This window comes from Apium graveolens, chromosome 2 (assembly GCF_009905375.1).
Source record: "Apium graveolens cultivar Ventura chromosome 2, ASM990537v1, whole genome shotgun sequence".
In the NCBI taxonomy this organism is placed as follows: Eukaryota; Viridiplantae; Streptophyta; class Magnoliopsida; order Apiales; family Apiaceae; genus Apium; species Apium graveolens.
In genome coordinates, this window is record NC_133648.1 from 286,329,816 (window position 1) to 286,352,855 (window position 23,040).

Below are 23,040 nucleotides of genomic sequence, written 5' to 3' on the forward strand. Positions count from 1 at the left end.
GAGTAAATACTCGATTCCTAGATTTGGTTTGCTCGGGTTTGTGAACCTGGATGGATAGGTAAGTATGAAAATATGAGTGTATAGGATTTTCACGGGTGCATGTCAATCTCAGGGAAGCTGAGCTAGTGTAGATCCTGTGAAGTTTTGCATAAGTATAGTCGAAGTGTGAGGTACTCGCACAGGAAATAGGGGCTTACAGGGACGCTGCTAAGTTCAAGGGCTTACAAGGATGTAAGTTCAGGTTCAAATATGAACATTGGAATAGGAACTGGATTTGGAATTGGTATGGGAATTAGAGGTAGTCATAGGACTATAGAATATAGCAGAAAAAAGATAAGAGGTAACCTTGATCTCTTCTATTTTTTAAATTATTTTGTTGAATCATGAATGTATGCATGTCTAGAATAGGTTTAATAAGAATATTAATCATTATAAAACCTTACAATTGATTTAAAACTGTGTTAAAAAAATTATCAAATAAGTTTGAGAAATCTTTGTAAGTGATGGTGAGTAAGCAGTCTAAGATTTAATATTATATAGTAGGTTCATACCTTTAGCTTCAGCGTGAGTTATTAATATGTTAAAGAACCTCAAGTATGAAGCTCAAAGTATGAACCTCCTTCTCGACTTAGTATAATTGGGGAATAGGATTAATATCGAATTATTTTATGTTAAGTCAAGAACTTGAAATGCACTTAGTTAGCTTTACAGGTTTGTACAAATACTCTTAACAGAATCAAGTTAGGCATTTTTAATATGCTAAATAACCTGAGTGTTGGCGGCTATTATAGTTGGTTTTAAAAGAAGTAAGTAAGTGAGAACATTTTCTTGATTATGCATGTTAAGTTGAGATATTTTTATAAGAGTTGAACTTTTAGTTAGCATCTTCTAGGCTATCTTTAAGGAAAGGTAACGTTGTATAAGTTATAATAAAGTCACATGTGTGTATAGGTACCTTAGTAATAGGCTCTAAATTTTCTCTTATTTTGTTTGATATAGGTTCAGTAATCAACCCTAGGATGTGAACACTCAAGTGAAGCTGGTTTATGGGACAGCCTTTATAAAGGGGCTACAGTTTAAATCAGTGATATAAGTATTGTTTCTAAGCGGCATTTGTTAGAATATGGGGCGTGTTGATAAGCTAGCAGTTAGATTCTCATAAATATGAAACAAAGCTTAGACAAATATTTATGAAGGATGTATCTAGAGTAAAATATATCAAGGAGGTTACATTTTTGACTTATTTGATAAGGAATTTTTTTAGAAATAGGGTAATCGTTCAAAAATAATAATAGAAAGTATAAAAATTTAAGTTATGACCATAACTAAGTTTAGCCAGGTTTAGGTGTGTAAAGATACTTAGACATATTTGAAATTAATTTCTAGGAGGGAACCTAAGTAACTCGGGGTGTAGGAGTGATCAAAGAAAGCTTGAATTGGAAAATTTTGAGGAAAAGATTTTAGAGAGTGGAGTAGTCTTTGGTAAACACTCATTAATAACAGTAAAATGTCTTAAGTTGGAGAAGGCAGTTTTTATAAGGCACGAGAGGGTGTTTTGAGGTTTAAGTTTTCCCTCACCAATTAAAAAGCAATAATACAAGTATAAGTCATTTAAAAAGTTTAAAGAGAGACACCGTTAGAGGGGTGGATAACTCGACTTTAATAGGGCCACTAAGCAAGTTTTAAAAGGGTCGCGGGTCAAGATAGTTATGTAAAAAGAGTATAGGTTCTAGCTTAGATCTTATAATAAGAGCTCTAACCTATGCATATTACCTACTTTAGCAACGCATAAATTATAAAATCATAATTAAAACAGAAGTATGATGATTAAAAACAACAGGTACGGGGAAGGGGGTTTAGTAGCGTTACAACTTGTGAGGCATTATGAGGTTCCCACACCCTCATCCAAAATTAATCTCGGTATGAAGCACCATTTAGTTTAGGATATCACTTAAAATAAAGTTCCTAGTAAAGAAGGGATACTTAACCATGGCAAAAGGAGTCAAGGAGAGGCCACAACATCAATGGCCATCACCATGATGGCGTCAATGATAGGTTCACCAGCTGGGGGATCGTCGGCATGTGTTTCAGTTGGAGTAGTCCATGCTGAAGCTTCATTCACAGTAGCAGTGGTTGTGGTCTCAGCGTGGATTATTTTTTCATCTTCAGCCACTTTCTGTGCTTTGATCCTCACAACTTCTTTTACAGCGTCCTCTCTAATCATGGACCAATCTAAATCTGGGACGACCTCGATGGTGGATTTCATGAAGTCCTCCACCCATTTGGCCTATCCAGCTTTATATTTTGCCTTCTTAGCATCCAGAAGCACAGCTTTGTTGTTATCCACCACTGATTGAAGTTTGGAAACTTTCAGCTCCAGCTCGTGGGTCTTCCTGGCCAGCTCGACAACCTCCTCTTCTTTTTCCTTCTCATAGGTGACAACAGTTTGGTTCAACTGACCAATCTCTTTCAATAGCTTGGATTCAAAATCTCTAATCTTGCGTAAGGTCCCAGCAGCTCTCTTCTTATCTTCATCACGAGATTTTCAGGGTGGTCTTCAATTGTTGCACCTCATCTGCCAGCTTTTGATCCACACGGGTAGCTTCAGTGATCCGATCTTTGTACTTGAGCTATAGGAACAAACCTTGGGCATTTGCAAGGGTAATAAAAGGTGCAGCTTCTCCGACCTTCAACCTATACCACTGGGTGATTTTCTCTTCAGGAACCTGGTTCTTAAGCATCTCTGTCAGTAACTGAATTTTCCCGGTGCTCTCAACAACTGCACTACTCCTTAAGTTTTTTCCAGACTTAGAAAATGAAGCTCTTGCTTGGTCGGTGATGTCAAATAAAGCTTCCTTTTTGAATAAGTTCTAGATTTGTCCAGGGTCTACGTGGAATGAGGAATCTTGGCGATGGGGGAAACTGCAATAGGACAAACATCATCTTCGTTTGAGCATATATCTTCATACTTGATTATTTTCTTGATGCCAGCGGAAATTCCAGAGGCCATTTCTATAGAAACAAGTCAAAAGAATGTGTTAAAAGATATATTAGTAATAGGTACAGAAGTTTAAGATGACTAAAATAGAACAATATAGAAGATAACGAGATGCATGCATAAACCTATCAGTTGGGAGGTCCCAACTTCATCAGCTGAAACCCCCTTTAAAATAAAACTACATTCTCTCAAATTTTCTTCAGTCAACAGACTGGTAGCATCTCCTATTTTGGATTACAGTTCAAGTTCCTGTTTAGCATGTCTTAACAGTTCACCTTTAAGTGGGGACATCACAAGGGTCTCTACAGGCACAATCAAAGTGAAGGACATTACTTAAGGGAAAAAAAGGTTTCTTAAAGATCAGTTAGGATAGATGGTTTTTGAATTACTTACGAGGGGACAAGTTAAAGCCTTTCTTATAAAAAGAACATATGTTGCAGTATAAAAAATGTTGTTTCCAACCAGACATTCCTCTCTTATATCCACTTATGCACTTACCTTCATGGACTCTCCATCCAGCTAGGTAAAAGCTAAATGAACCTTTTCCAGTAGGTTTCAGCTGATAAAAATAGCTCAACTCATATGCGTATAAAACGGCATAATCCCTACGGTACAAGATGTACATGCACATGCCATTTGGTAAGAATTTGGGGTGAATTAGAGAGGTGCGAGGTTGTATTTTTAACACTTGAATTAAAAAAGGGTGTAGAGGCATGGTTAGGCCTATTTTGAAATGATGAGCTGACAAGACTAAATCAGGAATGGTCTGATCAGACCAAAGTTGTGGAATCTGTGACACCATTCTCTCTTCGAAAGAACCACAAGGTGACATCCTGGGTTACAGAAAGCTAAAAGGTTGGCCAGTTTGACTCCATTCATGGAGGTATCCAAATTGTCAAATAGAAAGACAGTATGTCTAGAGGCAACGGAGTTGGTGTCACTTTCTGTGGCATAATTCTCATGGTTCTTAGGGTCAGGTTCAATAGCTAGGTACCGATCAAACTCAAGAGCATCGAGGGAAGGGTGGTTGCTTTCATTTTCCTTAGAAGTGGTCCAGTTCAAGTGGTCAAGGCCCGTCTCTTCCATTGGAGCTGATGAAGCGGAGCATCTGATTGTGATCATGGCACGCTCAGGGTTAACAACTTTAACTTTGGAATGATTTCTAGAGATGACTATTTTATGAGGGGCAGTTGGTGTAGGGCTGATGTTAGATAGGTTGACCAGGGAAGCTTCCCTCATCATGGGATGGTAGGAGCTAGCAGCTGCAGATCCGCTTGACATCTGTAAAGGTGCAAAGCAGAGTGAGCAAATGACAAGCTATCCCCATGAGAAACAAAAAGAATATGAACCCCTAAAGGACGAAGATGAGGTGAAGAAGGCATGCAACCTTATCATAAGGCAAGATAGGACAAAAGGAGAGTTTATCGTTCAAGGGCCCATAACAGGTTCATCTAGGGCCTATTGAAAATACGGCTAAACAGTTTGGCAAACAATTTGAGAGGATGGTACTGTTAGTGTTTTTGCCCTAGAGACAACATTATGATATTTTAGTTAAAGACATTTGGATTATTAATATTTATGTTCTATCAACTATTCCCTTTATAATTTATTAATTCTTAATTTACTGTGATATAAATGTTAGATTAATAAATTTCCTTGGAATATGATATGCAATTCTATATCTCTAAGTACGTGACTTAGAAATGAGATTACGAGAATAGTATCAATATTCCTAAAGGTACCTAGTTGAGTATTATTATTAAGGGACAATAATAAGGTATTAAGACTAGTGTGTTTGTTGACTGATGATCACATCTCATTGATCACAGGTATAATGATACTAAAGTCAAAGACACAGGCAGATGTACATGTACATGGTGTTGGACAGACCCGATATGAGATTCTACATGTCTGTTGTGTCATAAGTAATTCTCACAGTGATAATGATGCAATGGTCCTTAGACCTGAAGTCGTTATATTTCTATACGAGAATTAATATACATTGTTTCATTAAAAGTTATCCTTGACCGGGTAATGATAAAAGTGGACATTGGGTATATTATGAATCGTATGAGAAATATGAATGATCTAGAAGGGATTTAACCCTCCTATTTTAGGAGTGATATTATTGGCCTCTTGTGTGAGCTAGACTACGAAATGCGTGGCCACGCTCAAATGTTGATTTGATATGATAGTCTACTCATTGATCAAGGAAACCTGGATTAAACATTGATGGGGATGACACATTACATGCCTCTAGTTTAATATATAATATGTGGTTAAAGGGATTATATTACATTGTAAATTATTCATGAAAGGTTTAATCGATCACCGATTCAATTATTATTACTTGGGTAGCAATGATGTATTACTAGATGCCGCTCATTGTTTACGATTTTAAATTAGATTTAAAATTCGCTGCCAATGTAATAATAACCTATAGGGTCATACACAAAGAATGCTTGAAGGATTATTTAATTTAAATTGGATTTAAATTAAATTAAAGTAATTTGAATTATATATAATATTAATTAAGTTTGACTTAATTAATTAGATAAATAATGATATTCAAATTTACTAATATTAATTATGAAATTTATTTGTTAAATAATTAAGTGAGACTTAATTATAATACAAATAAGAATTTTGAATTAATAATAACTCCTAATTAGTGAATGGAAGCGAGGCATAGAAAAAGTAGACAAGTGGTTGTTGAATAGAATCATTAGACAAGTACAAGTAAAATTGAAAGTCATCTATGATAAGGCAAGTACTTCTAAACCTTTCTCGAGATATATTGCAAATATTTCTAAACCCTCTCGTGATATATTGTTGGTATTCAAAATAGTTCTGCTTTATATTGTAAGTACTTTGAATCATTCAGCCTTGAACCCTGTTTACATCATTTGATCTTTGAGCCATAAGCCTTATTGTTTGTAAACCATCCATCGTTGATTTATTAGATACTAAATCACATAAATACGATACTACTCCACAAATATATATCCACCATACACCAAACACTAGAACGGAATTACTTGAACATACAGAAACTGTTACGCTCTATCATACCTTGTAACATCAAAGAACTAAACCCAGTGAAATCATTGTTCATTTAATACCTGATTCTCCTATAGGCTGGAAGCCAATCCTCATAAATACCTTGATATACCCTTGTGATACCCATGAATTGTATTACACTTTTAAACAAATGTTTTGTCATTATTGATTATAATCCTGTTTTATTGAATTATATTGTTTATCATACTTAATTGTTTTAGAATTGGGTAGTTTTCTTTATGTGGACCAGGGTCGAATTAGGCCAACATGTGCCTTTGGATCCTGTTTATAGATTATAGCCGTGTGCCTTGCTCGGGGTTAGTGCGTGACTGATCAGCAGCCTAACCTTGGTTTTAAAATTTTAAAATAAATATCCAATTCTAATGATTGTTTAACAAGGAACTTGATTCTTCTAAATCCTCCCATTTGACCATTGTTCAACCTCAGTTATTGTTATTATGACTTACTGAGCTAGTTAGCTCACTCTTGCGAATCTTTTGATTTTACAGTTAAAAAGGAAATGATTGATAGCAAGGTTTCCCAGTCCAATGTGCGAGTTAAGATTCCAGGATGAGATGAATCAAGCCGGTAGAAGCTTTATATTATAGTTGAGATATGCAAGCTTGTAAGAATAATTTCATTATCAGTTGTAAGTTAAACTAGTTGGGATTTGGAGCGACGTAATAAAAGTTAAGGTTGTGGCTTATTTTCATACTTTAACCTGTTGTGATCCGTGGTTGTGTAAAGCAGCGTCATTGCAAATAATATTTCATATACAGGTTTATATATTGTGTGTGTGTGTTGTGGACCCCAGATTTCTGACCGGGGTTTGGAAGGCGTCACAGGTTGGTATTAGAGCTACAGGTTATAAGTCACTGAAACAAGCCTAGATTGTCGGGATTGGGTATAGGGTTAGGATTAGGAATAGGAGATAGAAAGAAAAGGCATCGTGAGGTTGAGTGCGACTATATAGTAGGTTTTCGTTACGATTCGTACTGTGATTCAAGATTCTTATTTTGCAATGTGATTTCCAGATAACGACAATAGAAGATCCTATCTTCCTTGTATCATCTGATCATTCGGAGCCTTCCGTTCGAGGATCGTCATCTCACCCAGATTCGGTTCGTACATTATTCTTCCATCAGTATTAACTACATTACCTCCTGTTATAACAACTGCACCCCTTCAAGCTTTTCTACGTTATTCTACCACCCCCTGATGTGAGACCACCTATTTAAGAACCTTCATCAACTTATTCTTGTTCTACTGGATATTCAGTTGTGAGTGTATCTTTTCAGTTTACCCTACACCTTGTTCTATACCATTAATTTGAGAACTGTCTTATGGAGCAACAACACATACAAGGATAGATTCGAGAGCTATAACATGTTGCGAATACCGAGGTAATGAGGAAGGTAAGAAAGAGTTTAGAAAGAAGATTCATGTGTTCTGGACAGTAGCTGCTACTAGGTTAAAAGAAGCCATTAGTGACTAGTGAAGGGTTTTTAGCACATAAATGCAACGAAAAATGTAAATTTAAATCTTAAAAATCGAAACCCTCCGCAGGATCCATGCAAAAAAAATATTTAATTTGTAGTTCAGTATGTTTACCTTGAGAAATTTTACGTTAATGGAAAGATGGAGGTCTTGAATGATCACCACGTAGCCCGTCGCTGGAACGATCTACGCCTTGAAGGTATCCACACGAATGATCGCCCGGAGGATGGGTGTGTACTAGCACGTTCTTGAGACCGCCTTTTTGCTCCCTCTATCTCTCTTCAAGCAGCTAGGGTTTATGTTTTATCAAATAGAACCTGTAACCCTAATTCTATTAGAAAAAGATATTATATGGGCAAGAGCTAAAGGGCCTCCAACCCTAAACTGAATTTTAGAGTTATTATTATTATTAAATTTGAAATTCTAATCATTGTATTATTAAGTCTAACTTAATCATCCAATAACTTAATTTCGAATTTAATATTAAATTTGAATTTCCTATTTATTTAATTAATTAAGTCACACTTAATTAATAACAAATAATTCGAATTGCTTACATTTAATTTAAATCCGAATTTAGATTAAATAATCCTCCAATCATTCTTTGTGCAACCCTTTAGGTTATTATTACGTTGGCAACAATTATAAATCTAATTTTAAATTATAAACAATGAGCGACATATAGTAATACGTCATTGTTACCCAATTAATAATAATTAAATCGGTGATCAGTTAAACCTTTCGTGAATAATGTATAATGTAATATAATCCATTTAGCCTTATATTATAGATCAAAGTAGAGGCATGCATTATGTCATCCTCTGTTAACGTTCAATCCTTCTTTCCTTGATCAATGAGTAAACTATTAAACAAATCCGTGTTTGAGCACGGCCATGCATTTTATAGTCTTACTCAATCACGAGGCCAATAATATCACTCATTTAATAAAGGAGGGCTAAATCTCATCTAGATCATTCATATTTCTCATACGATTCATAATGTACCCAATGTCTACTTTTATTATTACCCGGTCAAGGATAACTTTTAATAGTATCAAAGTATATTAATTCTCGTATAGAAATATAATGATTTCAGGTCAAAGGACCAATACATCATTATCACTGCGAGATTAACTTATGACACTATAAACATGTGGTATCTCACAACGGGTCAATCCAGCACCATGTATTTAATACATGTGCCTGTGTTTTGACTTTAGTATCACCATACCTATGATCAATGAGATATGATCATCAGCCAACAAACACACTATTCTCAATGTATTTATTATCGTCCCTTAACAATAATACTTGACTGGTGATCTTTAGGAATATCAATACTATTCTCATAATCTCATTTCTAAGTCACGTACTTAGAGATATAGATTTACATATCATATTCCAAGGACGTTTATTAATCTAACATCTTATCACAGGAAATAAAGATATAATAAATTACTAAAAAATAATCCATATAATCATAATTAATAATCCAAATGTTTCATAATATAAACATAATAGTGTTGTCTCTAGGGCACAAACACTAACAATCTCCCACTTGCACTAGAGCCAATCACCCATGTATCTAATACCCATGGAACTAGTATGACATTCGTGCTTTTGCTGCGACAAAGCCTTAGTCAGTGGGTCTGCAATATTATCATTAGTATGCACTTTACATATATGTATATCTCCTCTTTCATTAATCTCTCGAAGGAGGTGATATCTCCTAAGTATATGCTTTGCCCGGGAATGGGACCTTGGTTCTTTAGCCTGTGTGATGGCTCCATTATTATCACAATAAAGATCAACTGGATCCGTGATCAATGGAACCACACCAAGTCCCGTTATGAATTTCCGTATCCAAACAACCTCTTTGGCTACTTCATTGGCAGCAATATACTCAGCTTCCATTGTAGAATTAGCTAATGTCTCTTGTTTTGAACTCTACCAGCTTACAGCACCTCCATTAAGGTAAGATATAAAACCTGACTGAGATACTGAATCATCTCTGTCTGTTTGAAAGCTACCGTCAGTGTAAGCCTTTACAACCAGCTTCTCATCTCCTCCATATACTAAGAATGAATCTTTAGTCCTTTTCAAGTACTTAAGAATATTCTTGACAGCTGTTCAATGACCCTCACCAGGATTAGACTGGTATCTGCTCGTCATGCCCAAGGCATACGAAACATCAGGACGAGCACATATCATCGCATACATTATAGATCCAATTGCTAAAGCATATGGAACTTTTCTCATACGGCCCTTATCATCTAATGATTTAGGGCAGTTGTCTTTTGAGATCAATATCCCATGAGACATTGGGACATATCCTCTTTTTGCCTCTTGCATCCCAAAACGATGCAATACTTTGTCAATGTATGTACTCTGACTTAGGCCGACTAATTTCCTTTATCTATCTCTATAGATCTTGATCCCTAATATATAGGTAGCATCACCTAAGTCCTTCATCGAGAGACTATTTCCCAACCAAGTCTTAAGAGCTTGTAGAGAAGGTATGTCATTCCCTATTAGTAATATGTCATCTATATATAGTACTAGGAATGCCACATGGCTCCCACTAACCTTCTTGTAAACACATGGTTCATCTTTATTTTGAATAAAGCCAAATTCTTTGACTATTTCATCAAAATAACGATTCCATCTCCTCGAGGCTTGCTTCAATCCATATATAGATCGAAGCAACTTATAGACCATCTTAGCAAACCTGGGATCGACAAAACCCTGAGGTTGTATCATGTATACATCCTCTTCAAGGCTCCCATTTAAGAAAGCGGTTTTTACATCCATTTGCCAAATCTCATAGTCATAATAAGCAGCTATTTCTAGCAAAATCCTGATGGACTTGACCATAGCAACTGGTGAAAAGGTCTTATCATAGTCTATACCATGAACTTGTTGAAACCTTTTGCTACTAGTCACGCTTTATAGGTCTGTACTTTACCATCCATGTCAGTTTTCTTCTTGAAAACCCACTTACATTCTATAGGTTTTACCCCTTCAGGTGGATCAACTAAATACTTTATTTTGATACATGGATTCCATTTCGGATTTCATGGCCTCTAGCCATCTATCGGAGTCTGGACTGTTTATAGCATCTTGGTAGGTAAGAGGCTCATCATTATCTATGAGCATTACATCATCATCTTGAGTCAAGAGAAATCTATAATATCTCTCTGGCTCATGACGAGCCCAACTAGATCTACGAACAACCTGTGTTTCCGGAGCAGGAACATCTTAATGTACTTCCTGCCCATTTTTCAACTATGGTTCAATATTATTTTGTACAACTCGATCTTCATCGAGATCTATAGTCCTTCCACTAATTTTCTTTGAAAGTAACTCTCTTTCAAGAAATACAGCGGTTCGAGCAAAAAACACTTTGTTCTCGGTAGGATTATAGAAACTATACCCTTTAGTTTCTTTAGGATATCCCATAAAATAACATTTATCCGATTTTGATCCCAGCTTGTCAGACACCAAGTGTTTCATAAACACTTTAGATCCCCATACTTTCATAAAAGACATGTTATGACGTTTCTCAGTCCACATCTCATATGGAGTCTTTTGAACCAATTTAGTTGGAACTCGGTTTAGTGTATATGCAGCCGTTTCTAGAGCATAACCCTAGAAACGTATTAGAAGATCTGCTAGACTCATCATCGATCGCACCATGTCCAACAAGGTACGATTTCTCCTCTCAGAAACTCCATTCCAGTGAGGCATTCCAGGAGGAGTAAGTTGTGATACGATACCACACTCCTTCAAGAAAAACTCGAGGCTTAAGTATTCTCCTCCACGATCTGATCGTAGAACTTTTATACTTTCCCCTGTTTGCTTTTCCACTTCAGCCTTGTATTCTTTAAACTTTTCAAAAGAATCAGATTTGTTCTTCAAAGATACACATATCCATATCTACTAAATCGTCAGTAAAAGTAATGAAGTAGTAAAAGCCACCTCTTGCCATCGTACGCATTGGACCACATACATCACTATGTATAAGTCTTAATCGTTCGGTGACCCTTTCACCTTGTCCGTTAAAAAGAGCTTTAGCCATTTTTCCAAAAAGACAAGATTTACATTCTTCGTATGATTCAAAATCAAACTTATCCAAGTAATTATCTTTATGTAATTTGGAAATGTGTTTCTCATTTATGTGACCTAAACGACAATGTTAAAGGTATGTTTGATTTGATTCTTTCATCTTAATACATTTATTATCATTATTTGTGTTATAGACAGGAGTATCTATATCAAGAACATATAAACCATTAAACAAACGTGCAATCATGTAGGTAACATTATTGAATGAAAAGGAACAACTATTGTTCTTAATCAAAAATGAAAAACCTTTCTTGTCCAAACAAGAAACCGAAATAATGTTTCTGCAAATCGCAGGCACGTAAAAATAGTTATCTAGTTCTAAAACAAGCCCAGTGGGCAATGATAAACGATAAGTCCTACACCTAAAGCAGCAACCTTTGCTACATTTCCAACTCTTAGGTCGACTTCTCCCTTCGCCAATGTCCTACTTCCCTGCAGTTCCTGCATATTTATACAAATGTGAGAACCACATCCAGTATCTAATACCCAAGATGTAGAAGTAGAAAAATTGACTTCTATAACATAAATACCTGAATCAGAAGCAGTAACAACAACCACCTTCTTCTTCAGATCCTCCAAATAAGCATGACAGTTCCTCTTCCAATGACCTAGTTTCTTGCAATAGTGATAATCATTAACCTTTAGAACACCACCTTTATACTTCAAAGCCTTGGTCAGATCAGGTTTCGGATTGGCATTCGATTTAGATCCCATCTTCCTCTTGCCTTTCCATTTACCCTTTCCTTTGGCCTTCCCCTTATTCACCATCAACATGAGAGCAGGGGATGCCTTCTGAACGTTGGTCTCAGTAGTTTTCAACATAACCAACAGTTCGGTGGGGTTCTTATCTATCTCATTCATATTTTAATTCATCACAAATTGAGAATAGTCGTTGTTTAAATATTGCAAAATTAGGTCAATCTGGTGCTCCACAGCAATCGGGGCACCCAACTTGGCAAGGTACTCAATATACCCAATCATCCTTAGAACATGCGGTCCAACCGGATCACGTTCCCCCTGCTTACATGCATGCAATAATTTGAAAGTATCAAACCTCTCCTGAAGAGCCTGTCCTTCAAATATACGTTTAAGGTGCTCAATCATATCATAAGAATCCACATTATCATATTGTTTCTGAAGTTCAGCACTCATGGTCGCTAACATGAGACATTGAGCATCCGTGTAATCATCGATATGTTTCTGATAAACATTATGTTGAGCACAGGATGCTCCTTCAGGGAGAGGTGCTGGGCGAGGGATATTTATGACATAGAGCTTGCGCTCTTGTTTGAGGACAATCCTCAAGTTCCTCTGCCAGTCAAGGAAGTTTGTTCCTGTCAGCTTGTCCTTCTCAAGGACTGATCGCACAGAGAAGTTGTTTGAATTGATTGTCATTTGATATCTACAATGTTTAAAGTGCATACGTTAAATTAGTTTATAGATGATTATTAAATTATGTTCAAGTGATTATTCATATATATTCAAAATATATATCTCCCACTATTTTATCAAATTAATAGCCCTAACTATTAATTCAGAAAGAGTATCTTCTATATACTTTCTAGTGAGCCAAGATCCAAATTTTCACAACGTTTTAGTTCAGCTTTGGCTTTACTCCTAAAACATGATTCAATAAGGTAGACAACATTTGTCAATTATATCAACAATATAACTCTTGGATAGTTTAGTGGAACAACATTTATTCTTATTTATCCAATAAATCTCACCAAACTCTATGCCTCTAAGTTCATAATCCTATTGTGGTAACTTAGTTAAGTTAAAACCCAAAGGTCTAAAAAGTATCATATACATCAACACGCTGTCCCACGATAGATGGGAGTACTTCGCTCTGGAGAACCCACTCCTTATCGATCTAGGGGTTAACGCGTTAGACATATTGGAAGGCATCTAAATAACTTAATATAAACATTAGGGTTTTGTTACATTCATGCATGATTAATCTAATTAAAGCATGCATTATTAAATATTCTATGCATACATTCGTACATCAATATGTAAAGTGCAATAAAGTAAATGTGTTTGGTTATGGCCCCATCCTATGTGATCTTTATGAAGCTCATGATAAAGATCAAGGTCAATCTAATACGGTGATGGAAATAAATACAACTACTTATTACATAAGTCTTCTTCTTTGTTAAGACTTCTTGTATGCCTCGTCTTCTTCTTTGTTTAGACTCCTTGTATGTCTCGTCTTCTTCTTTGAATCACCTCCATTGGATAGCCTTCTTGAGTCTTCAATTACATTACATGATTGAAAGTAAAACTAATCTAATGAACTTACAAGAATAACTCGAGTTACATTCGAGATTTATGATTACAAAGATTGACGACATGCAAGTCGTATTTAAAACCAAAACCAAAACCATTACACTAAGGTCAAAAGGCCATGACCATCCACCATGCTCATACAACACATAAAAGCATGTTAAAACACATAATCTGATCATAACATATCATATTATCCATGATCTAATCATAAAAAGAAATGTGACAAAAATCAAAAAAATCAGAATCAAATCAGAAAAACAAGAATCACTGTTTACGGACAGTAAACGACGTCAAACGCCTTACAGACGATTCGATGATAGCTTTAGCTATCTGTTTTGTTCATACGCTCGTTTACCTATCGAATAGGGTATTAGTTTGCGTAAATCGGACACCAGACCCAGATTTCAGCAAATCTGCAGCAGCCAATTCAAAATCCGTATCTAATACGATTTTCATAATTAGAACAAACATAAATCATGTATATATCATTATATATACAGATTACATAATCATCTTATAATTATACAACTCACATGAATATCATATATTCAAAACCATACATATACAAGCATATTATATCAACATCAAATTATGGCAAATCACGTACATGCTCATATATCGAAAACGGTTAAACACATAAACGAATTAAAAACTTTTCGCAAGTAGCTCTGATGCCATTGAAGGGTTTTTAGCACATAAATGTAACGAAAAATGTAAATTTAAATCTTAAAAATCGAAACCCTCCGCAGGATCCATGCGAAAAACAATATTTAATTCATAGTTCAGTATGTTTACCTTAAGAAGCTTTACGTTAATGGAAAGATGGAGATCTTGAATGATCACCACGTAGCCCATCGCTGGAACGATCTACGCCTTGAGGGTATCCACACGAATGATCGCCCGGAGGATGGGTGTGTACTAGCGCATTCTTGAGGCCGCCTTATTGCTCTCTCTATCTCTCTTCAAGCTGCTAGGGTTTATGTTTTATCAAATAAAACCTGTAACCCTAATTCTATTAGAAAAAGATATTATATAGGCAAGAGCTAATGGGCCTCCAACCCTGAACTGAATTTTAGAGTTATTAATATTATTAAAATCAAAATTCTAATTATTGTATTATTAAGTCTCACTTAATCATCCAATAACTTAATTTTGGATTTAATATTAAATTCGAATTTCTTGTTTATTTAATTAATTAAGTCACACTTAATTAATAACAAATAATTCGAATTACTTACATTTAATTTAAATCCGAATTAAAATTAAATAATCCTCCAATCATTCTTTGTGCGACCCTTTAGGTTATTATTACGTTGGCAACAATTTTAAATCTAATTTAAAATTATAAACAATGAGTGGCATCTAGTAATACATCATTGTTACCCAAGTAATAATAATTAAATCGGTGATCAATTAAATATTTCGTGAATAATGTACAATGTAATATAATCCCTTTAGCCTTATATTATAGATCAAACTAGAGGCATGCATTGTGTCATCCTCAGTTAACATTCAATCCTTCTTTCCTTGATCAATGAGTAAACTATTTAACAAATCAGTATTTGAGCACGACCATGCATTTTATAGTCTTACTCAATCAAGAGGCCAATAATATCACTCCTTTAATAAAGGAGGGCTAAATCCCATCTAGATCATTCATATTTCTCATACGATTCATAATGTACCCAATGTCTACTTTTATTATTACCCGGTCAAGGATAACTTTTAATAGTATCAAAGTATATTAATTCTCGTATAGGAATATAATGATTTCAGGTTAAAGGACCAATACATCATTATCACTGTGAGATTAACTTATGACATTATAAACATGTAGTAACTCACAACGGGTCAATCCAGCACCATGTATTTAATACATGTGCAGGTATTTTGACTTTAGTATCACCATACCTATGATCAATGAGATATGATCATCAGCCAGCAAACACACTAGTCTCAATGTATTTATTATCGTTCCTTAACAATAATACTTGACTAGGGATCTTTAGATCAATATTATTCTCTTTATCTCATTTCTAAGTCATGTACTTAGAGATATAGATTTACATATCATATTCCAAGGACATTTATTAATCTAACATCTTATCACATAAAATAAAGATATAATAAATTATTAAAGAATAATCCATATAATCATAATTAATAATCCAAATTTTTCATAATATAAACATAATAGTGTTGTCTCTAGGGCACAAACACTAACAAACTAGGCCACCCATGACTAGCTTATGGAATGGACTAAATGAGTTTTGAAAGAGAGTTAGAGAAGAGTATGGATCTGGAGCTTTCTTGAAGTTGGATGATGGTGTTATGACGATGTAATATATCTATAGTAACAATGTGATGTGATAATATGCAGTGATAACTGAAGTTTTTATCGACTAATGTAGGAAAGATGGACCCCGTAAAGGAGAAAAATAGATTGAAGTGAATGAACTTTTATGTGATTGGTACCTTGTTATGGTTAAGAAGGACAACAACCAACTCATATAGTAATGACGACCTGATGTGCGATTTTCAAAGTTTTTAAACAAGTTTTCCAAAAAGATTTCCTTAAAAAAAATTCCAAAAGCCCTTTTAATAAAATAAGTTTTAAACATTGGTTGTCAAGTTACTACTTGAGTTTCTTGTTTGTTATAAGACCAGATTACCTAGAAAATACGTGTTCCAGAAATTAGTATTGTTAATTCCGAAGGCCAAGTGGACCCGCTATTATGAAGAAGTTTTGATTATTTCTACAGAAGGGTACAAATCTTGTTTGATAATATTAACAATGAAATCAGCATAAAGAGAAACTATTCATCTAATTCCTTAGACTATTAGAGTTTAAAGAATTCATTGATCTCAAAGAAGCCTGAGCATGATCAAAGAAGGATGAGCAAATTTCTAGACTTTTCTAAAGAAAGAACATTATTAATAAAGGAATCGATATGTTGAATGATCAGTGGTTATTCTAAGTTTCATAGATGAAACTAAAAGTTATCTAGTAAGAGCGCAATTATGATCGGATTGTTAAAGTATTATACGTGCAGGTACGATGCTAAAGATATAAGACCTAATAAGTAAGAAACTGTCATAGTGCTTAATTTACACAGGCATTTCAGCGGACTTTCTGAAGTTATTAAATGAATCGAATGAGATCTATCGATCGAACAAGCTCAGAAGATGTATATAAGTGAAATATGGATGGTGACCAATGGTATCATTCTTTTCTCCAATACTACAGCGTATATTCTTTTTGATTCCGGAATATGTATGAACTTATTTCATTAATAAATTTTTTACGGTGATAAGAAAAAAGAGGATATTGCATTCCTTTCAAATTTAATTTTTCCCCTCAAGTTTTGCTTTCTGATTGGGACAAGCATTATTATGGTCAGGCGCTTTGTCGGAATGATGAAGAGTCGGGTGGAACGCCACCTAATCATGTGTTGTATGCCATATGGTATGAAAGAATAGCCATCTTAAGCACCAATGTGGTTGTCTCATTCATATTCAAATCAATACTTTTTCTTTCTTTTCAACCCTAAGTTTATTAAATTATGGATCCTTCTAGTTGTTTTGTTGCACTGTCGTTCTTTACGAAAGTCTCCAAACAAAATCAATCTACCAAGAACCAAGCAGACAAAGTTCCAATCATTGGATTCACATGTTTCAAGTATGGGAAAACCAGGGCATATGGCAACGATTGTAAATCATCAGCCCCAGTCAGTGATACGTTAAGAATTTTGGGATCTACTCTACTCCGATGGTGAATAAGCCTCCAAGAGCAAGAGATTATAAAACGTTGATGAAAGACACTATTCAGAATATGAATGTGATGGAAGGAATGCTTACCGTGAATTCTTTCTGTGTTAAAATATTAGTGGATTCAGGAGCAACTCAATCATTGTTTCTCAAGATTTTATTGATAAGTTGAATTGTTAAATAAGATCATGACTAAATGATTAGCAAATCAAGAACATGTATATGATATGTTAGGTCACACACACTGTAGAAGGGGGTTGAATACAGTGTTTAGCACAATCAAATCGAAATTAAGAACACAAGTAACTTAACACAGATTTTATTCACCACAATAAACTCTGTTACAATATGGAATTGTCCTCTCTCGGTGATGAACAGATTATCACGACAGCTGCTAGGGTTACAAGGAATAATAACTTCGATAATGATAACACTTATAGTGTAAACCCTATGCTTGTATATATATACTACACAGTTACAAGATAATGTTCTAATTGATATGGAAAATAATTCTGCTTCCTAAAATATATAAACTAGTTATCTTTTCTTCCAAGTATTCTATTCTTCATAGAATTCCTTCTTCATGCATATTTCTTTCTGTCTTAGTCTTGATCTTCTTTCCTTTCAATCAGCCGTCTGCCTTATCTGAAAGTCATCTTAAGTCCTGATATTATCTCCTGATAAATATCTTCTGATAACTTAAGTTCTGATAACTTAAGTTCTGATATCTTAAGTTCTGTCTTCAGTATAAGTGTTGATTTCCAGTTAAGTACTGATTTGTCCTGTTAGGTAAGATCTGAAAACTAAACACAAATCATATTACACATGACATTATCAAATATATCTAACAATCTCCCCCAACTTGTAAATTAGCATAATATACAAGTTCAACAGATATTTGATGATGTCAAAAACATTAAGTACAAATGCATGAGAATTTGACTAGATAACTACAACTTACAGTCCTTCCAGCTTTACCATCTTTAACTTCTGATAGCAGCTTCAGTCTGTAAACACTTCAGAATTTAAGTAGTTGTAGATCTTTGACTTGGCTTCAATTTCTGATCTCTTTGATATCAGGAGTTGTTCTGAGATAGTTCTTCAACAAACATCTCTCATCATATTCAAGTTCATTGACCATCCTCCTTTTAGCATTTATCAATTCAGCTGTATCTTCACCAGTTTGAAAAATAGCTGCTCTGAGATCATTTATCTTAGCTTTTCTTATCTCCTGATCTAGTATAATCAGATATGCCTTGTTAGACTCTAGATTGAATTCCACAGCCTTATAACCCAGAAAAGTAGTTATGATCTTAGCAGAGTTAGGCTTCATTTCGACAATATCACCTTTGTGATCTCTGTACTTGGGACAGTATGTGCTGTCAGACTTTACAGAATAAAGCTTCTTCTGTCTTTGAATTTGAGATTTTAAATAACCTGCAACACTATCTGTTAATCTGTCTTTCACTTGAAGTAGAAATAGAACATGTTCCAGTTCCTCAAAATACTTCAGTGGTATAGCATTCTGCCTAATCTGGTATACCCTTCCATCTGTCATAAAATATAACAAGATATGTTCTTTCAAAAAGGTATGGTAAACTATTTGTACATATTCAAGTCGATTCAATCTTTCAGGAGTTGCTCCAACACCTAGTTCACTTAAGGAAGTTGGATCATTGGTAGTGTTACTCTTCTTTCATCAGAACTACCCAATCCAGATTTATCTCTTTCTTCCTTTCCTGTAACAACTCTTGCTTCAAAACCACTTGTTGCAGTCTTCAAAGGTTAAGCCTATTTAGCTTTGGTGAATCCTGGTAGGAGTATCTTTAAAGGTTTAACATGAGCAATGTCAGAGGTTTCCTTTTCCTTATCTTCTGATATCAAGCCAACTTGATCTATGTCAGAGGATGCTTGCTTCACTGTCAAATCAGAACATACTACATCTTGACTCTGAACAATATGAGCCATGTCAGAGGTTGTTTGAAAAATCTTCTTTTGCATCAGAGTAAGATTAGCATCTTCTTCATCATTAGTTATTTCTTCATCCATGACTGACATATAAACCTTTACAGGTTCATCAACTTTTTCTTTGCCCTTGAACCTTGGATCAATTTCCATTTGTGATTTGTCTTTGGTTGCCTAAGAACTTGTTCTTTCCTTTATCACAATACCCTTAGGTTTTGGAAATTTCTTTTCAACAACAGAAGCTTTAGATTTTGTCTTGACACCTTCTGCTTTGAGTCTAGCTTCTTCTTCCTTTAGACTCTCAAAGTCCATTCCTGGATTTTCTTTAAGAAATAACTCCTTTGAAATTTCTTCATCAAGTTCTAGATGTTCACCAGAACTTATCCTTTTACCAGTATCAGAATTTATTCTTCTCTCAGTATCAGAACTTGTTCCTTGACTTGTAATTCTAGCTTTACTTGATGAAAATCCTTTGCCTTGACCTTGACCTCTACCCTTGTTAGAGTTTCCCTGGTCATCATTTCCATCATCCTTTCCCTTCAATGTCTGAATAGATTTGTATTTGGACTTAATCACTTTCTCCCCCTTTTTGGCATCAGCAGGTAAAAGAAGAGAGACAAGCAATTCCACTGAGAATTGGATCTCATTGAGTTGATTTTGGTGAGAAGCTTGATTCTTCAGAATTTCTTCAATGTGAGTTTGTTGCTTCTCCTGAGTTTTCTCAATGTAGGCAATTATGTCAAAGGCTGGCTTGAAAAATCTGTTCTTTTCAAGTTTCACATTCATATCTTGTTGGATCAAAGTTTCTTGAATTTTATTCACCTTGGCATGAGTTGTCGAGTGTCGACCTTGAAGGTGCCTAGTACTCAATGCAGTAACTCTCATCTGTACCTTGATATCATCATTTAACAACATTTCATCAGCTTTTGCCAGATGCTCAACAAGAATCTTTTCAGAAGGAACAAAACTAACTGCGTTCCATTCCTTAGTCCACTCCTTTCCTCTAGGAGTTTCACTATAAAGTACTGGTGCTTCCCCTGTAACAAACTTCTTGACTAAATCAGCTTTAGTAACTGTTTGTTGAGGTGCATGTCCAGATGGACCAGCTGCATCAGCATCTAAATTAGCAGTAGCTTCACCAGTAGTTTCTTTATTGGCAACATCAGAACTTGTAGATCCTGCAGTATCAGTATCCTCTGATAAAATAGCAGTATGTGAGGCTATAGAGGCTTTAACATCATCCTCTAAATTCTGATCTGCAACCAGGTTCTGATCAACATCCAAAATTGATGTTGTTGGTGGAGTGAGTTGAATTGGTGGAGCTTCCAAGTAAAAAACCTCAGGAACAATCAAGTTATGAATATCAATTTCAACACTTGTACCTGGTTCTTCAGTATGTACTGGATCAACTATAGGTAACATAGGAGGTGTAGGTATTCTATCTTGAACAGTTTCTGGTTGTGCAAAAGGAAGTGATTTAATAACAATTGGTTCGGTTGAGATTAGAGATTCCTGATCCCCTTCCTTAACTGCTTCCACTACATCCTCTGAATCTGACACAACTATGTCCCTGTGAGCTCTCTATTTCTTTAATTTCTTCAAAGGTGGAGACACTGTAGGAGCTTTATCATCAGAATTTAACTTTCTAAGCCTTTTGAAGGGCCTAGAACTCCCAGTTACATTATCTTTATGAGAAGAAACCTTCTCAGCTTCTACAACATATTCTGATATGGGAACCTATTCCTCAGCATCTAATTCATCTCGCAGAATAATTCTCCTTCTCTTCTGTTGAGTCTGAGGTACTTTCTTAGTCCTCTTGGGTTTGAAAGATGAAGGCTTCACTGTAGGATCTGAAGGTTGAGGTTGAGAAGTTTGAGGTGTTTGTGTGGAGGTGGTAGGTGTTGATGGATGAGGTTCTGATGGTTGAACATCAGGATATAGTTCAGTGTATTTAACTGGATCATAGGTTATTAAGGCTTGTTTGATAGATAAAGGAAGTAGGAGGGGTCTTAACACAACCTTCTTATTATCAGTAGATAATATGTCATTAAAAACTCTTTTAGCTAGTCTGAATGATGAAATTAATTCACTAGCTGATTGGGGCTTATCATCACAACAAAAACTATAGATAAGCTGACAGAATCTAGCAAAGTAAACAGTATTTCTTTCTTCTGTCATTCTATCCCCAATGAAACCTAAGACATCACTTGCATAATCAAAATCAGTTTGGTTGATGAGAGCATACCCGATTTATTGGCTGAATATGGGGATTGCATTGAAATTAGAACATTTGTTTGCAAAAGCCTTGGTTATGCAGTCAAAGAAGAAACTCCATTCCCTCCTTATGTAAGATCTCTTCAACTAACCCAGCTTTGCCAATGTCCTCTGTTAGGGCGAAAACACACGCTAATATTCACGCAAGTATACGCGTTCGCAAGTAATATAGAATACTTTCTAGTTCGTTCCCACAGAGACTCAGACTAATTTATTGTCTAATTAAACTCACTCACCAATGTATGATTACTTCTCAATGTTAAGACACTAACACTTATAATTGTTGACTAAATATTAACTACAATTAACTACTTAATTAATCACATAATTAACATTTCAAATTATTAATAATAAAACACTCATGAGATCACAACTTCATTACTACTTCCTTCAATAATCATTGTTAAATCCTTTAGCATGTGACAGTGATGATATTAATCGAATAACACGAAACTGATAAAAGCCAACTTTCATTGTACTAATACCATTCTACCAAACATCCACAATTAAGATAGAAGTTGAATAGTCATCAATTATGTTGAGTTCCTATATGTCTACAGAAATTGACAACACAACGATTTAAGCACAAGTTATTTCTTTTGATTACATAGGGCAAATAAAACTGTTAGAGTTACCCAATAATCATGCACAACGTACATGAACCTATGCTAGCATGGCAAGTTCTAAATCTCAAGATCCACCATCGCTTCACAAGAGATTAACACCCTATCTTATATGTTCGCGACGCACATAAGACGAATACGCACAACCAATACTAGATATCATACAATCATCACACACTAAAGTATTAAACAATTAACTAAAGAATTCCATAGTAAATCCGTTGCAACCCCATGATCACGATTAGCCCATAATAGCACTTATCGTCATCATGGGTTCATATGAAATCATGATAAACAAACACAAGAAAATAATAACTAAACTAATTATATTAAATCAGAGTACGTCACAAGAGTAAATAGGTTCAAAGTAAGAAAACTAGCATCCAACGTTACAACGAAACAAGAATCACAAGAAAATATGCTTCCTCTTCGTTATTGTGTA